Consider the following 19,602-nt stretch of genomic DNA (forward strand, 5'->3'; position numbering starts at 1 on the left):
ATGAGAAGGAACATATTTACTAGTGCATTTGACTGCATTGCATCAATATGGATCAAATAATCCATTGGGTGCACATTCATAGATGGATAAAATTTCTTCTTTACCCTTATTTTTATGTAAAAGATCTAGTAGGCCCATGTTGAGTATTGATGACCTCTGAGAATGTTGATCAATGGTTGACATTGTGGAGTATGCGATGTGGGTGGTTGTAGGTGAAACCAAAAGTTAAGGAAGATTGTTACTAACCACCCTTTGGCAAAAAGGTTGTAGAGACTATACCTTGGATATGAACTGATTGATTTTCTAGTACTATACTTCCAACAAGAATTTAAACAAATAAATGATAAACTTAGAGAATTGATGGCCTGTAACAAAAGGATGCAGATAAGAGCTTCCATTGTTGCCTTGTCCATATGCAAATTGCATTAAGGTTGAATGTGGTACCCTTATCTGCATCAAGGGTCTAAGCACAAAGGTAAGATCTCTTCCCTATGCATATAGCACACATAAAAAACACTACCAACTCTTTTACATTTATGTCTTCTGCAGGTATGTCTCAGTCAGGTGGGGAATTGACCTCTTTAAAATTTTTTTTTTTTTTTATTGGAAACGCCACAAAGATATATTAATATAAAAAGAAGTACAAGAAGAAGGATGAGAAATCCTCCCACCAAAACAACTAAATTACAAGAAAATACACAAAAACAAACGAACTCCCACTAATTGACCTCTTTAAAATGGTGGTGTTTGTTTAGAAAAGATGGGATACAAATTATGAAGACCTAGTTGTTGGCCTCCACAAGGCCATTATTCTAAGAGGTTTGGTGAGGTATGGTGGGGAGAAACTTCTTTGCAATGAAAGACAACTTCCAAAAGGGAAAACACGATCCCACAAGATAGCCCTCACATTGCCTTTGTAGAAGAGGATATGAAGCTCAGGATATTTCTGCAGCCTATTGGCCCTGGGATCAAGTGATTGCTTCCCACTTTATATTATATTTCCTCTTTCTTTAAGTTTTGATGCATATGGATTTCATATATAATGAAAAAGCCAAAATCTAAGTATCTGATATAAGAAGAATATATGTGCCTAAACTAGTGTATAAAATTAGAGGTTATGCAGAATGACATAATTCTTTACTTCATTCCCTAAACCATAAGACACCCTCAATGAAATATTTATTTTCCAACCGGAGACAATATGAGCTTCAATGTGTGTGCACTCATATATGATGCTTTTCATAATGATGAATCACAAAATTTAACACATCTAATATATTTTAGACTCAGTTAACAAAATTAAGAACCAAATAATGATAGAAAGGTAGCTCTATGTCTGTACTATTTCAATCAATATATGTATAGCATTAGATAAAAGCACTATCAAGCCTAACATGGTTTTCGCAAGAATGCTATGCTGGTTACTCAAATTCTCTCTCAAGTCTATCATGTTTGTTGAGCATCTATTATAGTGTTGACCATCTTGTAAATATTTACCTGTTCAATGTCCCCATATGTTCACGAAATGCATTCTAGAGCTTGCATTTTTCCCAACCTTTGAAGAAGTCTAAGATCATGGAAGTGTTTGGCATTTTTTTTGCACAAAGCTCCAATTCTACCTTGTGTTTAGCACTGCAAGAACATTCAACAGGGATTAGTGGGACATTTTAATATGAACACGTTAAAATTGGAGAAATGAATGAATTTAAACTTAAAATAGCTTACTCTTTCAATTTTCAATCATTACAAAGCATAATGCTAAATCAATTTGATAAATATTTGTCTAGTTAAGACCTTTGTCCGGGGAATCCAACTATTTTGCCTTCTTCGATTCAATAAACATCTATCTAGTGAACCGGGTAATACATTTGCCTTTGGTTCCCCAATTTGGCCATGTAGAGAGTGTAATAGTCAACTTCTCCAGCTTTACCAGATAAGACAACTTTGTGTTCCTCTTCCATGTTCTTTTCATCCACTATCCTAAGCTCAGGCTATAGTTACACACCCATTAACAATAATACTCCTGTGTAGAAAATTATAGGCATATTGCATACATGAATCATATATAAAAGCAACATTAAGATATCCTAGTTTCCAATTTGGACCACATATTTATCAATTCACTAAAATTAACACGATTGCCCCATCCAAATTTTCTTTACACTGTTTTGCTCAATGAAGAAAGAAATATAAATCAGCCTAGTATATTGGAATATAAATTTGTCCTCATTCTACATATAGGTTTTCATTTAATTTGATTTTTTTTTTAAAGTAAAATTCTATGAACTCCCCCCACGATAATAATACTCACCTAGCATTCAAAATATAGAGGAATTTGTTACATTTTGCAAAATAAAACACAAACATTTTTAGACTAATTTTGATGGATAATGCCATTAAACATAAACCTACTACAGCAGTTGACATTAGCTCAAGAAGGTCAACGTCTTCACAAGAATGAGTTTCGAGCAACGATTTGAGGGTTTTAGCAGCAGTTTTTAAGTTTACAATATAGGAATCAACAGAGCATGGTTTAGTCATACTCTTGAATTTTGCTTTGGATCTCTATGGAGGCCTATGAGGATACCACATCAGAGTGAAGTGAGTTGAGAAAGCAGATTATGCCATAGCTTTTTCTTACCCAAGTTAAATCAAGTAATCTAAAGGCAATGAATTTTAGTTTGTGAGTTGAGTTTACTACCGGGATATGAGAGTGAGGGTAGCTGTTAAGAGCATCAATGAGATAGGTGCATTGGCCAGCTAGGGATCCAATCTTTTGGTATTGTTTCTAAGGATGACGAAACCTGAAACGACAATGTCTAGGCTCCTATCTTACAAAATTTGTCTGCAAATTGAGAAATTTAAACAAGTTGTAACTTGATGTAGTCTATGAATTTAGAAAATTTTGACAGTGAAATAGATCAATCTTTCAACTCACCAAGGAATCTTCAATGATTTTTGAAGTCAAAATACTTTTGTATCCTTGAAGAAATGTTTTGCTATCCTTGGATTCTCCATCTCCTAAGACTCTAAAATATTCCCCTGAAAATCCTGCAAATTCACTTACTTATAAGTCATCAAAATGAGATTAAAAAAATGTAAAGGTATGGTGCTCTTTGGGTTTATTTCGAGCAATCCACACATTCATTTGGGGTGTAATGCCGCCTTTTTTATTTAGGCGTACCTTCTAAGAAGTTCCCAAGCTTTCAACATTGCCAGCAACCAACTTGTGAAGATCATCACCAGCCCACATTGGGCAGATGCCTATGGATACAAACACAGCTGTGGTGCTGCTAATGAGGATGGTTGAGGATAGCCCGTTACAGATACCAAACTGAATGTCAATATAAACATCAGCAAACCATAATCATATCGACACTGCCATTTAGATAATCTTTCAGCAAACGCAACTGCATCACAAGTCGACAACTCTATCAATCAAATAATCTTCAGGCTATTTCAAGAAACTCTTGTAACCATGGTTCTATAAGCAACCACATGTCCTTTCAACAAAAACTCCAGCATGTCCCTGCCAAATCCTCCATCAACCTTAGCTTTTAGATATTGGCCTGAAAAAGAAAATATCACCAACAAATACTCTAATTAGTAGCAGAAGTTGAGTAAAACTGCATGCTCAAACTCTATTTGGTATTTGGTAAAAGTAAGGAAAGGAAAAGACTAGTCAAAAGAAAGAGACATGATGCCATTTAGATTAAAAGAAAACATAAAACCCAATTGCCTCTTAAAACATTCTATAAACACATAGTTGAATTGATCTTCATTTTATCTAATTCAGTCAATTGCCACTTGGGGTATCTTCAACCACCTGAATCTTTGCATTTTTGTTTTTTTTTTCAGATTATTTCTTACAATTTTTGCAAAATAAGTACAAAAAAAAATCCATCTTCCAATTCAGTCAAAACCAAAAATTCAACTCAATATGTAGAATGGTACAAGCATGTGTCTAAAACCTGAATGACATTCTCTGAACGCTTCTTAGGTGGCAACCCTGAACCATCCCTTGTACAATTTAATAGTATTCACAAGGATACTGCTTTAGTTGCCTAGAAATGCATAACAAATCAATGCAAATTTTGGAATCATATTCGATTAAGAATTAAACCCGAGTGAGTAGGGGGAATAATCACCTCATAAAGCTCATATGATAGAATTCCTACTTGATGAGTGTATGCAATTCTTGAATTGAAGTCACTAAAGTGATTTGTTATTGGGTTTCCAATGGTGTATCCCTGAGTCCAATTAAAAGAAGATCAAATGGATTCAAATATGATGTACAAAAGTTAAAACCATAAGGCGCAAGTCACTGGAATCATATAATTAGATTACATACTTGAATATTCATTTTTTGGCTCTTTCCCTGCATCATTACCTGCAGCCAAAAAATAAGAAGAAAGGAAATTTCAACTGGACGATTAGGCACCTTATTAGAAATATATGTAGTCTTTTTGGAATCCCAAAGGAAAAATGAAAGCTGGGCTCAGATGGAGCCTAATCCTGAACCATCATGTCCTTCTTTACATGCATTATTAGTTCCTCTAAGAGTTGAATTGATTAGTCAATCTTAAAACTCTGTTTGGGTGTTCAAAACAAAAGGAAAATTGAACTTAAGAAATGCAAAATCTTAGGTTAAATAGTGTTTTTATATAACTCATGAAACTATTCTCCTTTCCTCAGCCATATAGAGAAGTCATGATTAACATACCATTGGATATATATTTCTTGAATCACCATGGGGATGATTATGCCTGAATATGAGTGATTAATAAGCCACTGTGTCACAACAAAAAAAATTGGAGGTATGAACTGTTGAATAACCATTTAACAGGGTTGGGCCTCCTGTAATTGATGCAGAGGATCTTGGATGCTCCATTGATACCAAAGCCAGTTCATTTCTGGTTGAATCCATGCCAAATTTTGCGGGCCAATATCCATCAAGTTGCACCTCCAAAAAAATCTGCACAAGCAGGATGCATATATAGATTGACTACAGACAAATCAAAACAAAGAACTAAACAAAAAATTTGATTGTCTTTTTGAAACTTAAAGGAGAACTACCCAGCCAGAAGAACAAAGTATACGAACTTACGTTGCTGCCACAATGTATTTATCTACATAAAAAATTAAAGGACATGTCTTTTTATTATAGAAATCAAAGAAAAAAAATATAATCATAAAAAAAATTGATACGGAAATCCATGGATAAGGAACAAAAACCCGGAAAAATAAAAATAAAAATAATTCAAAATTTACTTTCCCTTTTCCTCAGTTTTTCAGCAACCAAACCATGGATATCTTATAAAGCAGCTTTTCATCCGTGAATCCATAACAACATAAAAACTTAACAAACCTTCACTCATGTAAACCATACCTAATGACAATTTGGAGAAACAATCATTGTGTTTGGGTCATTTTCAAGCCTCAGAAATTCAAGAGCCTTGCTACCAGAATCAAATGTAGTATCTGCCATAAAACAAAGAAAAAATAACCATCAATCAGAATCCATTACAAACAGGACAAAGTTTGGAAAGAGAAAAAACAACCCATTAATGAATCTTCCTATTCTTTCCTCTGGTTTTCCTCTCTGTTTGTTAGCTAAGAAAGTATACAATTTCCTATAAACAATAGCTAGCACATGAAACTGGGACTCTGTTCTATTCTACAAGATGCAAAGAAAAGGAGTTTTGTATACAAATAAGACCTACTAAAATCCACACCCCTCAAAGCAAGATCTGACTAGATTTGATCCAAAATCTTCCAAAATTTCCAAGTTGATTTCAATTATAGGGCAAGCAAAATTTTTATTAATACCTATCAATTTAAAATCTAATTACAAATGTTTTTACAAATAAACTTCATAGACATAAAAATAAATAAACATCAAAATCATCCTTAAATTTTGTCTCTATTTTGGTAATACTATTTTAATAATTATATCTTGTTGAACCTATTTTATAAGAGATGTCATGTAGACAAGTTTTATGACTTGTTAAAATAGATCCAAACTGGCAAATGTTAAAAACTGGAAGAGGTTTTAGATCATCATGTAGACTAGTCATACTCACTAACTGCAAAGAAGCGAGAACTGCAAAGAAGCGAGATGTTTTTGAAACTCAATTGCTGATGGAAGCTCTTTTATAGGCGTTCCACTTAAATCAAGCCACTGTAAGCATTCCATATCCTCCATGCTTTCCGGAAAAGTCTCCAAGTTTGAACAACCAGAGAGATGAAGTTCTTTAAGGTAGTTCAACCTACAAATGTTGCTTGGAAGACTCCTCAAGTTTTCACACTCCACTAACTGCAAATAAGCAAGATGTTTTAGAAACTCAATTGATGATGGAAGCTCTTTTATACACGTTCCACTTAAATCAAGCAACTTTAAACATTCCATATCCTCCATGATTTCTGGAAAAGTCTCCAAGTTTGAACAATAGGAGAGACTAAGTTCTTGAAGGTGTTTCAACCTACAAATACTGCTCGGAAGACTTCTCAAGTTTTTGCAATCCATCAACCTCAAATAAATGAGATGATTTAGAAACTCAATTGATGATGGAAGCTCCTTTATACATGTTCCACTTAAATTAAGCTCCTTTAAGCATTCCATATCCTCCATGATTTCCGAAAAAGTCTCCAAGTTTGAACTATTGGAGAGATTAAGTTCTTCAAGGGATCTCAACTTGCAAATGCCGCTTGGAAGACTCCTCAAGTTTTTGCATTCACGCATAGATAGTGATTGAAGTGAGATGAGATGACAGATTGAGGAGGGTAATTCTTCAATAGCAGTACCATCTATATAAAGACTTTTAAGAGAGACCAAGTTTTGAATTTCACTTGGTAAGCTCCTAATCTTTTGGCACCCTCTCAAATTTAACAAAGTAAGCTTCTTCAGGAAGCCAACAGATGAGTCAACATTATCCAAACTTCTACAACCTTCAACATTTAGTTGCCCCAAATTTGACATATTTAAGAAGTGTGGGATTTCATTGAGCTGCTGAGAATTTGATAAATTTAAGATCTTCAACTCTTCAAGATACTGCAACAAAAGAAATTAATTATTTTATTTTAGCAAATAAATTCTCATGAACTTCAAAATTAATCTATGGGAAGATATAATATAACTAAGTTTAATACTACATTTTTCCCTTGCCAAAGGTGTTCTATATTGCTATGCTGCAAGTTGAGTTCAATGAGGTTTTCTCCATCAAAATTTGAAGGCAAGGATTTCAAAGAGTATCCTTCCCAATGAAGATATCTTAAATAACATGAAGGAAATTCAAAGTCTTCAAGAAGGAGGAGCTTTTGACACCCTTTTCCCATATAATTAAGAAAATCCCAACTCCAATAAATTTTGAGTAATCTAAGTCTCTCCATCCTTTTGAAAGCTTCAGTAGTAAATGAGATCTCTCTTGATTTGCACATATCTAGAAATATTGCTTCAACTGCTTTCGTTCCCTAAAAATTAAAAGTATATGAAGATAAATAAAGCATGAAACATATAAAACCTTAGAAAAACTATAAAGATATATAATTCCTTAAACAAAAATAATGACACTATTTATAAAGTAAGTTACTATATATCAAGTAAGTTAATGCATTTGATCCATACCATTTTTTTTCTCAATACAAGGGAAATATCCTTAGGTTCCCACAATCTACTCCATTTCCCAGGCTCTTCAGGATGTTTATGTCGAACAATTTCTCTACCCATTTCTTCTACCAAATCATGCATTGTTATGGTATTACCACAACGAGTTATGAGGCACTTGTCACTAAGAACTGTTATTCCAATCTTTGCATGCTTTACTAGTCTTGTTACATCATTTTCATTCCATCCCTTGAAGAAGCACGCAATGTCAAGGAATATTTCTTGCTCTTTCTTGTCCAATCCATCAAAGCTTATCTTAAGTACATTTTGGACTTCTATGTTGGGATTTTCCTTTAGTTTTTGTAATGCACTTTCCCAATCAGGCACACTTTTATTAAAAAGAAAAGAACCCAAAACTTCAAGAGCTAATGGTAGGCCATTCACATAATTTACTACATGATTTGAGAGGTCTACATAGTCACTTTTAGGAATGTTTTGTTGAAAAGCATGTTGACAGAAAAGTTGAATAGACTCCTCATAATTTAGTGCCTTAACTTCATATGATGCATCGACTCCAAGCACATTTAGACAATGTTGATCTCTAGAGGTTATGATGATTCTACTTCTAGGACCAAACCAACCATGCCCTCCAGCTAAGAATTTTAATTGCTTCAAATTGTCTACATCATCAAGAATAAGAAGAACCTTTTTAGAGTTAAACCTGTTTCTTATCACATCAATCCCTTCATGAACATTACTTATTTCTAGATTTTTTCCCTTCACAACACCATTAAGAAGTTCTTTCTGTAATTGAAGTAGACTTGATTGGTCCTTGGATCTTTCTCTAACATTTTCAAGAAAGATTCTACTCTCAAATTGATGTGAGATATTATTATATACAACTTTGGCAATTGTGGTCTTACCAATTCCACCAAGCCCATAAATCCCAATCATGCGAACATCATTTGACTCAATTTTTATTAATGATTTCAATTCTTCCAAATGACAATTCATTCCAACTATGTTCTTGCTAACATGTAGTAAGAGCTTGGAGTTCAATTCTTTGAGGATGACATCAATAATTTCCTTAATAAGTCTTGTCTCATATCTGTTGATTACAAAGTACATATGGTTAGTTAAAATAAGTTGTAAAAAATAACAAATGTGAAGTAAATTGGCAATATTTAGTATTCTCCACTATGATTGAACTAGTGGCTAATCAAATGTGAAACCCTACCCCCCACCAAAAAAAGAAAAAAAAAAATCACCCAATTTACTAATTTAAGTACTTTTTCCATTTGTTAAGTATAACGCGAATTGAAAAAAAAAAAAAAAAGGTAAGGAAAACAAAACTTTTCGTACTTGAGGAGGGGGAAGGGGGGTAATTTTCTTTCTATATTATTTTCTATGTTATTCAAATACAAGGAAATCATTTTTTCTTAACATCTTTTTTCCCTTAGCCAAAGTAAAAAGTTAGGCTTCTCAGGTTTTTATGAAAATTTAGAAAAAACAATTTTAGCATGATATCTAACAAATGGGTAGCTATAAAACCAATATATTAACTCCATGCCAACACAATAGGAATATAAAGGTATTATGCTTATCACAAGAAGTAGATCAACAGGAGAAACTAATTGTGACTTTCTTATGGAGTAATAGATAACTTTTAAGATCACAAAGAATAGGGGGAAAAAAAAAGGCATTATCAATGGGAGGAAATACTAAGCTGAATAGAATTTTTAATTAAAGTGAGCATGAATTTCATGGGCTTAACATGCATGTAATAACAATTCAAATCTTTTGTGGAAGTTGTTATGATGGTTCTAATGTTTTTTGTTCAACTATTTGTCTCCATATATTTGATGTAAGAGGAGAAGGAGAGTAGAAATTCAAAGGTAAATATTCTCGGAGAAAAATTGGGATAAGGTGTAATGAGATGAAAATATTTGAAAAAATTATGATTAATTTTTCACCTTTTTAGTTGGAAAATATTAAAATATGTTTCGTTTTATAGAAAAAGATTAATTACTATTGTTTTTTATAAAGACTAAAATAACTTTATTTGAACTTTTCATAAATTTCAAAGAAATAATTAATGTAATATAATGAATGTCATTTCAACCTCAAAATTTTTTAAAAAATAATAATAATAATAATCTAATATTTTCTCATTTCATTTGTAATAAAGAAAATTAAAAAAGAGATATAATAAAATTATTTTAAATTTATATTTGTTTTTGAAATTATTTATATGTTCTTTATAAAGTTAGCAAAGTTATAAAAGATTGAAATTTATATATTTTTTTTCATCGGTAATTTTTCTAATTTTTATTATTAAAGTTGGTTTGGGCATGATAATACTTTAATATTTTTTTTCAATTTTACTTTATTTTTATATTTTATTGTTGACAAAATAAATTTTTTAGCGATAACAATTTTTTAATTTTAATTTAATTTATTTTTATTTTTATAATTTACTTTTATTAATAAAAATCTTGGATATTGATAGTAGTCAATGAACTCTTTGTTAAACTTTAATATGAAAAGACATGAAATGATAATGGATGAGGCATTGGATTATTATTATAATAAGTGTCAATCTAATATTAAATACTGAATCCTTAAGGATGATTTTTCTAGCTTGAGGTGATCTATTTCCAATAAAAATTAAATCCTGTTGGCTTTCGAAGAAAATTAAAAAATATAAACAATTCATCCATGTCATCACCAAAAATAACGTTACCAAAATTATAATTCATAAGGTTTAATTAAATTTTATAATAAGTAGTATAAAGGTCAACCCAGATTGAAGGAGAAAATGTTGCAATGAAAGATGAGAGGAAATTATGGTTACCGATATTTTTGTAGATCATATCCAGCAAGATTTAGAAGAAGAAGGAGAATAAGAGATGATCTGGGTGTTTGTGGAAGTCATGGTTGTTTTCTTCCCCTCTTTCTGTGTCACAAGTAGAAGAGATTTCGAAGCGTGATTTCTCTTCAGGCTAGGAGGCAGGGGTAGCTTAGCATTTAAGCTATTTCTTGAGAAAAGTTCGGGGAGGTGAATAGGGAAGAAGTTAGGAGGAAGGTGGGCTAAAATTTCAAGGAAGAAAGGGAGTATTGAGAGTCAACAGATAAAAGATCTGACAAATGGATGCGTTGGTACTGGTAGGTGAGAATTTCATGTCAGACCTTTCACATGGGAAAGACTTCATCAATATCCATCTTCTCATAACTCTCATCTCCCACGGTCCCACAATTTATGATTATTTGGTTACTTTTATTTATTTATTTATTTATCTATTTGAGGCTATATCCTGTAGGAAAATGCTTTAAAAAAGAGAAAAAAATTCTCATATTTAATCTACCAATAAAATATAATCAAAATTAATAATAAAAAAAACAAAAAATTTAAATTATTTAATCTTTATATTCATAAAAAAAAAATACATATAAGAAAAATGAGCTTGAATGAGGGTGAAAAAATATTTTTTTATCTACAAATTAATTTTCCATTTTTACTTTTTTTTTTTTCTATGTTCTTTTTTTAATTTTTTCTATCAAAAACCAAAAGTTTCACCAACCAAACATATATACTTTTTTCTTTAACATATAATAACCATGATGCTGATAGTGTGTTGAAAACAATCTGGATATATTCTAAAACTTCAATCAATATTGCATTCAAGCAATGAAGTATATTTTAATTATCAAATTGCTTGAATTTAGGAGATTAATCTAAAAAATAAAGGTAAAAAATAAAAAAAGTAAATAAATAAAATATTAAATTCGGCACAACTTTTTTATGTACCAAACATGGAAATAGAAGAAATATAGGAATGAAAAAAAATATCCATTATCATATATGTGTTAATTTTATTTTCTTATATTTTGTATTTATTCCTTTCATTAATTTTGAATTTTTCCAGTGAGGTTATGAGATTAATATTTAATCTCATTTGTTTAATTAATGACAATTTGTCAAACAGGAGTGATTAAAGTTTAATAAGGATATCATGCTACATGTCATAATTTATTCAAATATGTGTATGAAAGCATACATTTTTCTTTTAGATTTTTAATTTTTAAATAAAATTTAAAAGTATAGCCCAATTGGGGAGACCCACAATTCCAAACTAAGTGCATGTGCATAGGATCAAACCCAACAGTCCAGCCCACATCCTTTGACTTTGGATAACAAGACAATTTAACATCCTAATCAAAACTCGTCCAGCGTGGGTTGCAAACCGCGTGAAACAAGGGCAACCACGCATTTTGCAAACCGCATGAAACTAGAGCAGCGTTTGTCATGGAGCATGCCGATGCAAGGATAAACCTAAAATTCATAAAATATGGACAAAAAAATCCGATTTTTCGACAATATTAAAGTAAGTTAATTTTTCATGAAGTATAATAAAATTAAATAATTTTGATAAGGTAAGACTATACTTATTTTAGGTTAAGATTAAATAGAAATAATTTATTAGAAACTATTTTTGAATAATATTAACTATTTTTTTTAATGTGCTTATCTTTGTTTTTGTATTTTTATTTTTGATACAAACTTACCTTTCTTCGTTTATTTATTTATTTAATTAGAATTAATTTGTTTGTATATTTTTTTCATAATAATTGATTTTTATTATATTAATTAATAGACATGTTTTGACATGCATAAATATATTTGTTTATTTATCCATCTAAAAATAAAATAATATCATGTATTTCAATGTAATTATATTTTTCCCACCTCTTTTAATTTTTTTCCCAAAATGATTATTAAAAAACCCTTATTATATTGATTTTAAATATCAATGTTTTTTAGGAAAAGTCCCTCTTCCATGTTGTCATTCTCTAACTATTTAACTAATTACAGATATTATCATATTTTTAATTCTTTTAATTAATTTTTATAATATTTATATAGCAAGATGCCATATTAATTCTTTATAGAAAATTTGCATGAATTTAAATCATTACCCAAAAGGTCAATAGACGTGGGTAGCCCGTAGCCTTTCATTCATAGGATAAGAGAAGATATTTTTAAAATTCAACTCATTTTTACGGACAATGATACACATGCATATTTATTTATTTCTATATATATATATATATATATATATATATATATATTATGTCCTTTTATGTAATTATATTTATTTCTCTTTATTTTTTAGTCAAAAAAAATCTTAGAAGATGCCTTTTTTTTAATAAAAATAAAAATTTATTTTAAACTATTTATACTTTGAGAGTTTTTTTTAAAATAAAAATAATTACTATCATTTTATTTCTTTTTCTATTCTTATTTCCATCATTCTGTAACCTTAAAATAAAAATAAATAATAATTTCAACCTTATGTTTTTAACTACATCCAAACACACAAATTCATATTACCAAATTCATTCATATTTATTTTTTTTTAAAAAAGAAATAGATAGAAAATATTCACTTTTTCTATTTTCCTTTCAATTGTAATCTAACCTTGAAATGAAAATAAATATTTCTTCAAATCTTATAATACATTCAAACACACAAATTGAAATCATCGAATTCATTTTTATTCAAGGAAAAATAAAAATAAAAACAAAATATTTATTCTTACTACTCATTTTTGTATACTAAATACGATTATGTAAAAATGATATGAAATTAATAATAAATTAAATTTGAAAGACTAGCGTGTAATCCCTATTAAAATGTTGGGGAGGTATGTGACTTCCAATGACTTTCCTAAGCGATTTTAATCTTGGTAGGTTGATAGATAGGAAGAAAAGATGCTGAAATTTCTGGGAAGTGTGGAGTTCAAGAGTCAGGAAAATAGGAAAAGGGTGTGATTCTTATCTCCCCTAATCTTTTTGACATTCAATCATAGGGTTATACAAAGAGGATGAAGTTGAAAAGAAAGAAGGCCAGGAATAGTAGGTGTGAAGGCATCTTGAAATTTCCATATATTTCTGTAGAAGAATTTTCAGGAATTCTTACCGAATAGTCAACAAAGCTTTCATTGTACTTTTTAGTTGATGTCATCAATGCAATTGAAATATCTGGTTTTTCAAATGAAAAATTATAGGTTGTGTTTAGTTGTGGGAAAATTGTGAGAAAAGAAATTAGAAAGAAAAAATAAATTAAAAAAAATGAAAAAATGAAATATAGATTTAAGATTAATAAATTATTTTTATTTTATTTTATTTATTTAATACTTCAATGTAAAAATTAAATAATTTAAAAATATATAATTTTTTTAATTTTAATTAAATTTATTATTTATTCAATTAAATATGTGTATGAAAGCATACATTTTTCTTTTAGATTTTTAATTTTTAAATAAAATTTAAAAGTATAGCCCAAGTGGGGAGACCCACAATTCCAAACAAAGTGCATGTGCATAGGATCAAACCCAACAGTCCAGCCCACATCCTTTGACTTTGGATAAAAAGACAATTTAACATCGTAATCAAAACTCGTGCAGCGTGGGTTGCAAACCGCGTGAAACAAGGGCAGCCACGCGTTTTGCAAACCGCATGAAATTAGGGCAGCGTTTGTCATGGAGCATGCCGATGCAAGGATAAACCTAAAATTCAGAAAATATGGACAAAAAAATCCGATTTTTCGACAATATTAAAGTAAGTTAATTTTTCATGAAGTATAATAAAATTAAATAATTTTGATAAGGTAAGACTATACTTATTTTAGGTTAAGATTAAATAGAAATAATTTATTAGAAACTATTTTTGAATAATATTAACTATTTTTTTTAATGTGCTTATCTTTGTTTTTGTATTTTTATTTTTGACACAAACTTACCTTTCTTCGTTTATTTATTTATTTAATTAGAATTAATTTGTTTGTATAACTTTTTTCATAATAGTTGATTTTTATTATATTAATTAATAGACATGTTTTGACATGCATAAATATATTTGTTTATTTCTCTATCTAAATATAAAATAATATCATGTATTTTAATGTAATTATATTTTTCCCACCTTTTTTTTAATATTTTTCCCAAAATAATTATTAAAAAACCTTTACTATATTGATTTTATATATCAATGTTTTTTAGGAAAAGTCCCTCTTCCTTGTTGTCATTCTCTAACTATTTAACTAATTACAGATATTATCATATTTTTAATTCTTTTAATTAATTTTTATAATATTTATATAGCAAGATGCCTGTGGACCTCGCATTTCTGCTCATGCGTTTTCCACTCAATGACGAGCTCGATTTTTATTTGAAAATGATTTAATTTATTAAAAAAAAGGACTTGGAGTCGCCACTTATTTTTGTTTTATTTTTAAAAGGGTAAACAAAATAAGAAAGAAAACCGTAAGCGTGACTCCTTATTTTGGAAAAGATAGTATGTGAAAAAAAGGGGATCGGGCTCGAGAGTCAGGTTACTTATCGGGAAGGTACAATAAAGACCGTAGCACCCCTCTAAATCCTTAAAGTCAGGTCTCTACTAATAGAATGAAGCTGATGTGACAATTGATGTGGAAATCAATGAATACTCAGGGTGATCATGCACATGGGGGAATCAAAACACTCAATAAAGAACGACCGAAGTGAGAACGGGGCATACCTGGGCATCAATCGATCAATGCACTATCAAGAAAGAGGGTTAGTACACAATTGAAAGAATAATCTCATGCATGTCATAGAGCAGAATGAATCAATCATGTGTGATAATCAAATCAATCAATCAATCAATCATAAAATCACTTATGTAGGGCCCCCACCAAAGCCTGTTTATTTTGCATGAATTAATGTCACAGATTCCATTATTCTGGAATTATGAAAAATTCATTCAAGCTTATTAAAATCAAGAGGAGCAGAAGATTGTTTGAAAACCGGAGTGGAATTAAAACTATTTGAGAGAAAATTGGATTCTTGAAATTTATTTGAAATATTGGAGTCTCGAAGATTACTTAAAAATTGGAGTTTCAAAGTTTATTTGAAGATCAGACTTTTAGAAATTAAATATGAGAATGAGAATTTTAGAAATTAAATTTGAAAGAGATTGGAATTTTGAAAATGATTCGAGAGTTCGGGATTTAAAAAAAAAAAAATTGCGAAAATTGGGACCTTGGAAGTTAAATTTTGAAAGAAATCAGGATTGAAAGTTATTTGAGAAGTAGAAACTATGGAAATTGAATTATAAAAATTGAAAATCTTGGAAATCATTCGAAGGCAGGATTTTTAGAAATAATGAATAAAATAATAGTGATAATAATAAGTAACGGGATTTTTAGAACACCGTCGACTTTTTGTTGTTTTTATCATCATGGCCGCTGCCGTTGCCCGCATTGTCATCTCCGCCATGAACTTTATTTTGCCACAACCATGCCTTCCAAACACAAAGTCTTTAACACGACGGAAGAACCCAAGCTTAGCCCTTAGACAACTTGTGAAGACCTCCTTGCTTTTCAAGCTACTGGCAGTGATCTTTGGACATCCAACCATTTTATTAATGATATTGTTGCTCTTACCATCGACACCCACGTCCTTATTCTCAACCGATTTCACAAGCATGAGTCAAGAACACACACTAACGCGGCATCATTTCCAAAGATGTTCTCATAAATTTTGAAAGAAAGAAAGCGCCTCCAAGGAACAGCTGAAGAGAGCCTCATGAGAGAGAATTCAATAGGAATAGAGGTGGGGGATGAGACGAATAGGTACCCTTGCCGACGCCGGAGCAGCTTAAAAAGACCCGCTGGGAGTTCTCGTTCTTGGGATCGCGGCGGAGACAGAGATAGCTGGAGAAGAGAAGTGATGGTGTAAGGTCCAGTAAAGGTGGTAGCATGCATGGATTAAGAAAATGGGTATGGATGAGAGAGAGGTTTAGAGAGAGAAGTGGGCGTAGGTGTGTAGTTAGATGGAGAGTGAAGGGTGAGTGGTTTGGTAGTGAAACTGAGGTGCGACAGGTATGAAAGATGATGGACACTAGTGGTTTTGGATAGGATTAAGGGTAGTATAAGAAATGGGTGAGAGAAGTTTTGATGGGTGTGAAGGGAATGGATATGAAGATAAGAGGCATGGTGGTGACACAGGTGATAGAGGGTACGTGTGCATGGGACCTTATGGAATGTGGGTATGGAGGTAGGAATCATGGGTTTGCGTGGGCATGGCGGCGATGGGTGATAAATTGATGGATTTCATGCACAGGCGAGGTGGAAGGGTTTAGGAATTCATGCACACATAAATTATGAAAACTAGTTGATGAGTGAGGTGGGGGATGGGCACGTGCATGGGACCTTATGGAAGGTGGGTATGGAGGTGGGCAGTGGGTAGGTGGTGAGTATGAAAGCATGAGTTGAAGACGTGGAGAGTTAGAGAGAGAAGTGGGTGTGGGGACCGGTTGGTGGAATGGGTATGGCACTTTTCAGAAGCTTTCTCAAGACATCTTCTTGGTGCAAAAAGGGGAGTTTCCATGAATGGTTGATTGCGTGCCTAGCTGGTGTACCTTGAGTTTGGTCCTCAGACAGGAGTAATCAACAAAATTTATAACCTATATCACCATGCACTGGGATAGCCTTAGCTAATATAGCATAGTGGCTCTAGGATCGTTCACAAGGGTTTTCAACTTGCTATTGATACCAATTCAAAGTTGAATTGATGCTTTTTCATTTCAAGGTTAGCTTCAAAAGAAAACATAAACTTTGGTTTAAAAAAGATTTGTTTTAAGCTAACTAAAAAGAAAGTAATGGGAATTACTTATGAAGAAAAACGTTCCTTGGAGTTTTAGGATCACTAGGGTCAGGCTTTTCATGCAAAAACAGAGCTCCAGTCACTTGAATCTTTTTCTCGCATTAGAGAATTAACATGTAGTTAATTCTCTAACCGGTGTTGTACAGATGCTTCCCTTTTATGGATTTCAGCACTAATTCCCTCTCACTGATGCATCTTGCAATGGCTCGTGCCTCTCACCTAGCATTTTCCATTCAAGGTGATCATTAACCTTGGACTTCCCTTCTCAAGCTCGCAAGAGATAACTAATGGATGTCTCCTTAGAGTCCAAAAGCTTACCAAGTGTTGGCAATTCTAGAAAATCCTACCTTCAAGTCACCTCCCAAAGGCTCACAAGAGGTAAACTAGTGCATCTCCACGGACAGAGATCACTTGCCTTACCAAGTGTTAGCCCAGGTGAATGGAAGGCGTTTTAAGTTAACTAAAAACATAGAAACCATAAACGGGTCACACTTTCTCTTCATTAATAGCTAAAACAACAAAGCTACCAATTCTTGCACTCGGGACCTTACCCAGCTACCTTAGCTCCAAGAAACAAAAAGTCTATCCAACCATTCTCTGAGGAAACATCCTCAGAGCTTGTTTGGCTAGTAAGAAAAATACAATCAAATTGAGTAGGTAAGGCAGAGCAAAGCTCTGTATTTTACTTCCTTCAAAACTATACAAAAGATGTCTCTGAGAACAAGCTCCTGAGATATATCTGTAATGAAAATTACAAAACAATATATATGAGGTTATTCACCCTTTGTTCTTGCTTAATAACTAAGGAATCCTATCATTGGTGGATTACAAGGAGAGAATGGGGATTCAGACATCAAATATCTGAAGCAAAAAATCTAAAAATGTCGGTTGTAAATATTTGGAAGCACTCAAGAGGATTTCACAGGTGTGCAAGATGGCTACGAAATTTCCCAAGCTGAAGGACACCATTTTGCAGCCAAAGGCTGATTTCGCAGCCATCACCTTGTGATTTGGCAGCCAAAGGTTGATTTCGCAGCCTGCAAAATTGGCCTTCAACTTGGTGTGATCGGCTTCCAATGGCTCTAACTTCTTCATTTCAGCTTTGAATCATGCACCGTTTAAAGCATTGGATTGATGACTTCCCAAGCTTCGAAACGACATATAGTATGCATAAATTAAGCTCTAGGAAATGCTCCAAAAGTGTTCAATAGTTGCTATCCTCTTGAATTCTTCATGTTAGATTTCTCTATTTGTTTTCCCTCCTTGCATTCATGATTTGCTTTTAGCAAAGGACTCTAAAGCTTCAAAGCTTAGGTTCTTCCTGTTAATGAGTTTCCAATTGCTTTGCCATGGATTCCATAGAATTCTCCTCAATCTTGAATTGCTTTGGTGATCAAAATACTATCAAAAGCACCAAAACTTACACAATTTGATTAGAAACGATTGCAAAGGTACTTAATATGCTAATTGAGTTAAAAGGTAATAACTACTACTCAAAAGTGTTTAAAAGAGTTAATTACAAGCTACAAAATAACACTTTTTGAGTAGTAATCACTCCCCCCAACCGACGTATTGCTAGTCACTTAGCAATAAAGGAGAGAAAAAGTAAACTAAACAATAATATACTTTACAAAATCATGCTGATCACTTCAAAAAATTTTAAGTGGCATGATGATCAAGCTCTCACATGGGACATTAAAGATATAAAACTCAAATTTCAGCAAAAGTTATCAAATACTTTACCTAATCACAATTCATAAAGAGAAGACATTATGCAAATTGAAGCTTTAAAATCATTTCCACTTCCAAAGGACTAAACCTTACTCTTCCACAAAAATCTAAGTGTTAGTTGATAGTTTCCGAATATAGTATGCTGAACTAATATCTCCCCCTAACCTAGTTCTTTTTCAACACTTAGCAAACTGATCAAATTCAATAGGCTAAGAACGCACCCTTCTATTTCACAATTTTTTCTTGTAGGAGTACAAGACTTAAAGGTATTCTTTTCTAACTTGTCCATGTAATGGGGGTTCATCGATGACTCCCAACCAATTAAGGTTTAGGGCATCAAGCTTTAAGGATCTTTCAACCATTAACTCCTCGGATTTTACCCCGGACTTTTGAGAATGCATTTCAATACCCAAGCACCTACAGTGTGTTAAACTACACATATTCACCCTTGTAACGAGCATTGAGGTCGGTGACTCCCAACCAATTAAGGCTTAGGGCACCAGGCTTTAAAGATTTTCACCATATACCCCTCAGACCTTACTCGGGTTTCAAGGCAAGCAA

At 32.1% G+C, this 19,602-nt stretch overlaps 2 long non-coding RNA genes across 3 annotated transcripts; both read right to left on the minus strand.

Moving 5' to 3' along the window:
* Window positions 1-1,248: 1,248 nt before the first annotated feature.
* LOC117927701 lies at window positions 1,249-4,783 on the minus strand. Of its 2 annotated transcripts, XR_004653400.1 has the most exons (7): window positions 4,724-4,783; window positions 4,352-4,390; window positions 4,149-4,250; window positions 3,185-3,569; window positions 2,939-3,051; window positions 2,702-2,845; window positions 1,249-1,632 (listed from the first exon to the last, which is right to left on the minus strand). It is a non-coding gene; the product is annotated as an uncharacterized LOC117927701 (long non-coding RNA). The 2 variants fall into 2 exon arrangements; XR_004653399.1 differs by lacking the exon at window positions 2,702-2,845.
* On the minus strand, window positions 4,779-5,412 carry LOC117927702. Its single transcript, XR_004653401.1, has 3 exons — window positions 5,369-5,412; window positions 5,077-5,129; window positions 4,779-4,975 (listed from the first exon to the last, which is right to left on the minus strand). It is a non-coding gene; the product is annotated as an uncharacterized LOC117927702 (long non-coding RNA).
* Between the last annotated feature and the right edge of the window lie 14,190 nt (window positions 5,413-19,602).

The sequence above is a fragment of the Vitis riparia genome, chromosome 13 (genome assembly GCF_004353265.1).
Source record: "Vitis riparia cultivar Riparia Gloire de Montpellier isolate 1030 chromosome 13, EGFV_Vit.rip_1.0, whole genome shotgun sequence".
NCBI lineage: Eukaryota > Viridiplantae > Streptophyta > Magnoliopsida > Vitales > Vitaceae > Vitis > Vitis riparia.